The following is a 9,256-nucleotide window of genomic DNA, read 5'->3' on the forward strand; positions in this document are numbered from 1 at the left end:
TTCTATAGATCAGAAGTCTGGCATGGATCTCACGGGGCTAAGATCAAGGTGTTTGGCAGCCTGCACTCCTTTCTGGGGCTTCGAGGGAAGAATCCATTTCCTTGCTTTTTCTGGCTTCTAAAGGCTGCCCACATCCCTTGCCTCATGGCCCCCTTTCTCCGTCCTGAAGCCAATCAGTTCAGGCTGAATTCATCCTGCCACATTACCTCTCTGACTGAAGCCAGAAAAGATACTCTGTTTATAAGGACTCATAGGGTTACAGGGCGCCTGGGTGGCTCAGTCGTTTGAGAGTCCAACTCTTGATTTCTGCTCAGGTCATGATTCCAGGGTCATGGGATTGAGTCCCAAGTAGGGCTCTATGCTGAGCGTGGAAACTGTTTAAGATTCTCTCTCTCTCTCTCTCTCTCTCTCTCTCCCTCTCTCTCTCTCCTTTCTCCCTCTTCCCTTCTCCTCCACTCTCACTCTCTCTCTCTACGAAAAAAAAAAAAGAACTCATAGTATTAGAGTGGACCCACCTAGAAACTCCAGACTAATTTCCCTTCTCAAGGTCTTTTAAACTTTTTGAAACGTTTTTATTTTTGAGCGAGAGAGAAAGACAGAGACAGAGCACGAGCAGGGGAGGGGCAGAGAGAGTGAGAGACACAGAATCTGAAAGCAGACTCCAGGCTCCGAACTGTCAGCACAGAGCCCGATGTAGCACTCAAGCCCATGAACCACAAGTTATGACCAGGGCCGAAGTCAGACCCTTAACCAACTGAGCCACCCAGGTGCCCCTCCCTTCTCAGGGTCTTTAATCTTCTAAGTTTATTTATTTGGGGGGTGTGGGGGACAGGGGCAGAGAAAGAGAAAGAATCCCAAGCAGGTTCCACATTGTTAGCTCATAGCCCAAAGAAGGGCTCAGACTCACTAACCTTAACCTGAGCCCAAATCGTGGGTCCAACGCTTAGGGGACTGAGCCACCCGGGTGCCCCTCGAGGTCTTTAAATCTTAACCACATCTGCAAAGTCCCTTTGCCACGTAAATCAATACATTCGTAGGTTCTGGGGATTAGGGTGATGACACCTTGGTGGGTCATCTGCCCATCACCGTCCCATCCTTCACACTTCAGGCACCTCCAACTCAAGGCCGTTCTGTGTAACAGATCTTCCCTAAGAGTCGAGCGTATCATGGGAATCACAATGCAGAAGAGGAAAAAGTAAAGCTCAGTGTTAAATGGCAGGGGGCCTAAAACTCACCGACCCTTCCCTGTCACCGGGAACCCCTTGACTGCAATCTTGCTCCTTGGTGCTAGCCCCAAGAAGAATCCTGCCAGTAACCCCAAGGGCAGTGTTTCCCACACATCAACTGTTCACACTGAGAGTCAGCTAGCTGTCCGTCAAAACCTGGGACGCAGCAACTCAGTGCTTCCCAGTCTCCCTTCCAGTCAGCTGTGAACACGTGAGTAAGTTTTAGCCAACAGGGGTGGCCCCTCCCGGGCCAGGGACTTCAAGACAGCTGGGACCTTCTTCCCCCATTACGTGCTAGAACCTCAAGGTGGCCACCCGCCCTTGCGATGAAGGTAATGGGGAGGCTCACAGGGCCGGGAGAGCCTCAAGACGAAAGGACTCTGGGGCTCCCAGACACCACATGGTGCAAAACCACCTGCTAACTGGAAACATCTACCCTGTACTATTTACAACATAGTGCATTTCTTGTCTTGAAGCCATTGAATTTGGGGGTTCTGTTCATTACAGTCACCCCAACCTTCCGCACTGTGGATATATTCACCAAGGTTTTGTTCGTTTGTTTCTTGTTTGTTTTATTGAGTGAAAGTGGGGGGGGGGGCAGAGGGAGCAGGAAATTTTTTTTTAATGTTCATTTATTTGTTTTGAGAGAGAGAGAGAGAGAGCAGGGGAGGGGCAGAGAGACAGGGAGACAGAGAGAATCTCAAGGAGACTCTGTGCTGTCTCCGCAGAGTCCGAGGCAGGGCTCCACCCCACCGACCGTGAGATCATGACCTGGGCTGACATCAGGAGTCCGACAACTCAATCGATGGAACCACCCAGGCGCCCTGCATCTTTTTTTTTTAATGTTTATTGATTTATTTTGAAAGAGCGAGCGAGCACGAGAGAGAGGCAGAAAGAGAGGGAGAGAGAATCCCAAGCAAGCTCCATACTGAGAGCAGAGCCCTGCTTGGAACTCCTCCCGCGACCATGAGATCATGACCTGAGTCAAAACACAAGAGTCGCTCACTTAACCGACAGAACCACCCACACTCACTAATGTTTTAATGTTTAAGTACCAACTGTATCATTATCTATAGAACTTTTGCATTTAAATTTTTTTTAACATTTATTTATTTTTGAGACAGAGAGAGACAGAGCATGAACGGGGGAGGGTCAGAGAGAGGGAGACACAGAATCTGAAACAGGCTCCGAGCAGTCAGCACAGAGCCCGACTCGGGGCTCGAACTCACATACCGCGAGATCCTGACCTGAGCCGAAGTCGGACGCTTAACCGACTGAGCCACCCAGGCGCCCCTGAACTTTTGCATTTAAACGAACCCACTTCTCTTTTCAATTAGCTACATGTGAGAAAGTAATATCCACAAAATAATAAAGCAAATTTTATCGGGTGCTTGCTGTGGGTCGTGTTTTTAATTTATTTAATGTTTTCCTTATGTGACTGATTAATGTTTTACATGCATTAACTCAGTTTAGTCCAAACGGGAACCCTATAAGGTGGGTACTGTCATTATCATGCCCATGTAACAAATGAGGACACCGAGGCACAGAGAAATGTACTAATTTGTTCAGTCTCAACAGCGGGTAAGGATAAGAGCCAGGATTTGAACCAAGTAGTCTAACTCGAGAGTTCATGCTTTGAACCGTTACAGGCTGCTGCCTTTTTTCACCTTTGTTTTGTAAGCTGTATATGCTTATAATGCACATTAAGTGATTCCCTTTCTCACAAAATACGCCCATCCATAGGCCACCACCTGGTTCTCAGGTTCCACCAGAGGGATTTGCAAATGACTTTAACAAACCCTGCCCCAGAGCTGACCCTCGCAAATGACTACTTCTTTTTTTCTTTTTTTTTTTTTTAACGTTTATTTTTGAGAGAGAGAGAGAGAGCAAGCAGGGGAGGGGGCAGAGAGAGAGGGAGACAGAAGTTCTGAAGCAGGCTCCTCGATGATAGTGGAAAGCCCAATGCGGGGCTCTGAGCCAAAATCGGATGCTTAACCGACTGTGTACCTTTTATTTTTTTTTAAGTTTATTTGTTTATTTTGAGAGAGACAGAGACAGCGCGAGCAGGGGAGGGGCAGAGAGAGAGAGAGAGGAGATAGAGAATCCCAAGCAGGCTGTGCACTGTCAGTGCAAAGGCAGACACGGGGCTCGAACTCAGGAAACCTCGAGATCATGATCTGACCCAAAATCAAGAATGGGATGCTTCACCGATGGAGCCACCCAGGGTCCCCTAAGAAATCTTTTTTTTTTTTTAATGTTTATTTATTTTTGAGAGACAGCGAAGAAGGTGTGGAGAGAGAGGAGGACAGAGGGTCCAAAGCGGGCTCCGCGCCTACAGCAGAGAGCCGGACGTGGGCCTCGAACTCACGAACCGCGAGATCGTGACCTCGGCCAAAGTCGGACGCCTAACGGACTCAGCCACCCAGGAGCCCCTGCAAGTGACTACTTTTCATCTTCGCTACACCTCCATGCATGTAGATAGCAAAACCCCACAACTGGAAGGAAGGCAGAGAAGGCAGTGGAGGAATCGGTGCCTCCACTCTCTCCCTACACGGTCAGCCCCAGAGTGCTCTGTTATTAACCTTGTTGGCAGTGCGTTTTCAGAATGTCACTGCAAAGTTTGCAAATGACATCTTTTCTTATTGATCTTTTTGCCTAGGAGGACAAGCAGGTAGAGGTATCCAAAGAGAGAGGGGGAAAAGGCAGAAAGAATAAAAATCAAGAATGATGTAACAGGGGTGCCTGCGGGGGGCTGGGGGGCTAAGTCAGTTAAACAAGCATCTGACTCTTGACTTTGGCTCAGGTCATGACCTCAAGGTTCGTGAGATGGAGCCCCGAGTCAGGCTCTGCCCTGACAGCACGGAGCCTGCTTGGGATTCTTTCCCTTCCCCTCTCTGCCCCTCCCCCACTCACACACTGTCTCAAATAATAAATAAATAAAGTTAAGAAAAAAAAAAAGAATGATGTAACCAGATCCCAGCACCCTGTGGATTTGGGGGAAATGTATCCGTACAATTGAATAATGGCAATCAATAAGCACGTCCACACACATTAATAAGTAAGGTGAATGAACAAATTATACCAGAGTGCTATTTTCTTCATACCCAGAAGATGGCTTATACCTTAGCTGGGTGAAGGAAATAAGATTGCCGATCCTTTTCAGCCCAGAGCTGGAGATACTCTATAAACAACTTTCCTCATTTTTTGGTTATTTTCAGCCTTAAATGGATCTAGGAGAAATCCACAGATGAGATCTTCACATGGATTGTTTAAGGGAAGGGATTTCTCACCAAACTGGCCCTCGACACCTCTGTCTATGCCTCAGTGTCTGCTTGTGCCCGGGGTGTGTGCAAAATCCTTCCTAGTTCCCTAGATTGTGTGACTTACTCCCTTGTCTGAATTCTCACTGTTCTGAGAACACTCACCTCGATGATCACGTTACATCAGAATTATTTGTTCACATGTCTGTCCCCAAACGGACTGTGAGAGACAGTGTCAGAAACATGGTCTCTCGGACACTCTGCACGCAGAAGCTGCAAAATGAATACTGTCTAAGTGAGTGAATTGATGAACTGAAAACATAAGTGAACGGCTGCTGGTCTGAATGGGTCGTGCTGGTGACACACACTGGCCCTTGTTTATGTCCTTCAGCCTGAAATATGCAGAATTCCCACTGAGATATGATTCTACATCCACCAGAGTTTTATTCCCATGAAAAGGAATAATGGAGATATTTGAATCTGATAGGAGGTGAAAGCCTATTTGTGTCCAACACACAGGAGAGTTTCTTTGTGGGTATCCGTAAAACCAACATCAGAACATCTGCCCTGGGCTTTCCAGACCCATAATAGCATCGCTAAGCTTAGAATATTCATGTCTCCAAGCCTATCAAAGCAGGTTAGCTGACATTCTCTGAGCTCAGAAAACTGACTTCCCATTACCTTCTGCCACTTACAGGTAACCTGGCTTTACGCAGCGTGATAGATGCGATTTTATGTAGAGCTACCTGCCCACTGTCTGGTTTTCAATCTTCACCAGCCACACCACTATTTTAGTTGCAGAAACAAAACTGTGTGCACGCTACAATGGCGGGAAAATTCTGCTGGGAAAAAATCCGTCTCAAAGAAACACCAGAAACTTCCTGTTTGGCACCACTGATTTGCCTTCCTACTGGGAGTTTTAGCTCTCGCTCCCCCAGGGTAATTCCTCATTTTCACGGAGGTGTAAATGACATACAACAAAAGGTATCAGTTTTACGTGTATATTTCAGTGAGTTTTAACACATCCCTTTCGTCATGTAACAACCATCACTTTCTAGATAGAGAATACTTTCTTTTATTTAGCCAGTTGCCTATTTACTTTTTGTTCTTTGACAAAAATTGTATATATTTAGGCGAACAACATGATTTAATATGCATATACATAGTGAAATAATTACTACAGTCTAGCTAATCAACATATCTGCTCACATAGTTACTTTTTCGTGTGATAAAAGCACCTGAAATCTACTCTTTTTTTGCAAATTTCCAGTATTCAATGCAGTATTATTAACTCCAATCACCATGCTCTACATCTCTAGACGTACTCATCCTACATAACTGTAACTTTGTATCCTTGGACCAACATCACCTCCTTTTCCCTACCTCCTGCCCTTATTAACTGCTATTTTTATCTCTCCTTCTACGTATTTCACTTTTTTGGATTGCACATATAAGTGAGATCATGCGGTTATTTATATTTCTGTGTCTGGCTTGTTTCATTTAGCATAATGTTCTCCAGGTTTATCCATGTCGTTGCAAATGTCAGGATCTCCTTCCAAGATAGGGAATATTTTCATCACCCCCAGAAAGTTCCCTCATACCCCTCTGTGGTCAATTTCTTCTAACTCCAGCCCCAGGAAGACATTCATTTGCTTTCTTTATAATAAAGTTATACAATACACAGTCTTTTTTTTTCTTTTTTTGTCTGGCTTGCTTCTTTCACAGAGAATAATTATTTTTAGGTTCATTCATATTGGAGCATGTATCAATAATTCATTCCTTTTTCTTGCTGAGTAATATTCCACTGTATGCAGATACTCCAATTTATGTATCTATTCATCTGTTGCTGGAAATCAGGTTGTTTCCAGTTTTTGCTAATATAAAGAAACTGCTATAAACACCCATATATAAGTCTTCGTGTGGACAAATTGTTTATTTCTCTTGGGTAAATACCTAGAAGGAGAATCACTGGCTGATAAGGTAAATGTGTGTCTAAATCCATCAGAAACTGCCAAACTGGCTTCGAGAGGGGCTGTACCACTTTACATCCTCATCAGCAACATACGAGAGATTAAGTTCTTCTATATCCTACCAGTGCTTTGGTATGGCAAACCTTTTTCCTCTTAGCCATTTTAGTGGGTGTGAAATTGTATGTCATTGCAACTTTAATTTGCCACAGGACAAAAGTCAGTAAACATCTTTTATTTATTTATTTTTTCAACGTTTATTTATTTTTGGGACAGAGAGAGACAGAGCATGAACGGGGGAGGGGCAGAGAGAGAGGGAGACACAGAATCGGAAACAGGCTCCAGGCTCCGAGCCATCAGCCCAGAGCCCGACGCGGGGCTCGAACTCACGGACCGCGAGATCGTGACCTGGCTGAAGTCGGACGCTTAACCGACTGCGCCACCCAGGCGCCCCAGTAAACATCTTTTAATATGCTCGTAAGTCATTCGTAAATCTTCCTTCATGAAATATTTGTTCAAATCTTTTTCTTATTTTTAAGTGTATTTACTTTGAAAAAGAGAGAGACAGTGAGCTGGGGAGGGACAAAGAAAGGGAGAAAGAGAGAGTCCCAAGCAGGCTCCGCACGGCCAGCGTGGAGCCCAATGCAGGGCTTGAACTCACGAACCGTGAGATCGTGACCTGAGCTGAAATCTAGAGTCAGTCACTTAAGCGACTGAGCCACCCAGAGGCCCTTCTTCTTCCTATTTTAAATGGGTTGTTTATGATACCATCGAGTTGTAAGAGTTCTTTATATGTTCTAGACACAAATCCCACTCTTCTATGTACTTGGCTGTAGGGAGTCACTTGCCCTACCCCAGTTGCCTTCCTAATTTTCTGGAAGCTTCTTGTCCATGATAGTTATGTAAACTATACTGGGCTTCTGGATACAGTGGACACATGCTGCATTAGTCTGTGCTTTGTTTCTGGAGGAAAAGAGGTATGGTCTAGAACCTTCTCATTCTATGAAATCGGACTTCTGAACATAGCAGGCAGGAAGGAGAAAAGGGAAGGTAGGAAGAGTAAAGAAAAGGACATTCTAGGGAGTTATTAGCTGCCTATAACCCACCAGTTTCTGGGCAAGTTATTACCCACCAGTTTCTGGAAAGGCTATTACTGTCACTCGAGTTAACAAAATATTTTTTTAAGTTTCTTTATTTATTTTGAGAGAGAGAAAGAGAGAGTGAGGGAGGGACAGAGAGAGAGAGGGAGACAGAGAATCCCAAGCAGGCTCCATGCTGTCACCACAGAGCCTGATGCGGGGCTCACTTGCACAAACCATGAGATCATGACCTGTGTGGAAATCATGTGTCGAACGCTTAACTGGCGGAGCCACCCAGGCGTCCCTCAAGTTAACAAATTAAACATTCTTTGACCTGGGCCAGCTTTCTGCCTTAGGGGTTCTACCAAGTCCAGAAAACGGAATGTCCGTCCTCGTACCTACTGATTCATGGGAGGGGAGACCGTGCCTCATTCTTTTACAATGATCCCTCCAGGTCTCACCTACCTCCTTTTAACCAAACTGTGACCACCAATCAAAGGTAGAAAACAGAAATAGAAAGACTCCACAGGTTGTGGGTCTTTTGTCAGGCTGCCTTAGTCTTATCAAGGGGAGCCGCCATGGCACCCAATACATCTGGGTGTCCAACCCGGGGCAGCAGGAAGAGGGATGTTTTTCTTTTCTCGTAGCATCTGGCCGAGACTCACTGCACTCAACAGAGCTATAAAGAAGACGGGATGTAGTAACCTCACCCTCCAAGAAAGGGATTAACCCATTTGGAGACCTCAGATTTATTCTAATGCAACTAATCCCCTGGATCAAATGGGAAAGGAGAAGGGGTGGTAATATGGGGAGAGAATGGGGGCCACAAAGAGGAAGAATATGGATGAGACAAGTTTTAAGTTGAGGTTTGCTGGCCATTTTCAGCTTAAAAAAAAAAATCTAATGTTGACTTATTTATTTATTTATTTATTTATTTATTTATTTATTTAATTATTATTTTTTTTAGAGCGCGAGAGACAGGGCATGAGCCGAGGGAGGGGCAGAGAGAGAGGGAGACACAGAATCCAAAGCGGGCTCCAGGCTCCGAGCTGTCTGCTCAGAGCCAGCCGCAGGGCTTGAACTCACCGACCGTGAGATCCTGACCTGAGCTGAAATCGGAAGCTTAACCAACTGAGTCACCGAGGCTCCCATTTGCAGCTTTTTGTTTCAGCACCAGCCCCAAGGTATCACACGGAGAATTTGGGGGTAGGTGGATCAGGTGGTCCTGAAGCAGGGAGGTGCAGGGGCATCGATGGAGAGACGGTGTCTATTCATTGTCAGCGTGTCACACGTCAGTAGCCACCTGGTTCCGAATCATTAAGTCCAAAGAGCTCAGTTTCCCTGCAGCAGGACTCTCTATCCCATCCCTGCTACAAACCCCTCTGTTCCTCTTGCAAAATGTCCCTGTGTTGCCGAGCTCAGGAGCCAGGGAGGGGAAGTCGCAGAGACAACAGCACGTTGTCGAATATCTCGCGCTACAATTCCTGCCGGGCCCAGGTCTTCCAGAGTCTTTGGCCTCCTCTGTGAATGAGCGCACGTTCTAAGACTCTGCAGGTAAACAATAGCTGACTTTCGTTGTCTCATGGCACCCTCCAGAAACCCTCAGGAGAGGACTTACCATCTTACACACCAGAAAGCCGAGGCTCACAGAGCTTATGTGCTTTGCCCAAGGTCACCCAGTAAGTGGAAGAATCTGAATCTGAATCTCGGTCTCGAGTTCAGAG

Source organism: Lynx canadensis, chromosome E3 (genome assembly GCF_007474595.2).
Source record: "Lynx canadensis isolate LIC74 chromosome E3, mLynCan4.pri.v2, whole genome shotgun sequence".
In the NCBI taxonomy this organism is placed as follows: Eukaryota; Metazoa; Chordata; class Mammalia; order Carnivora; family Felidae; genus Lynx; species Lynx canadensis.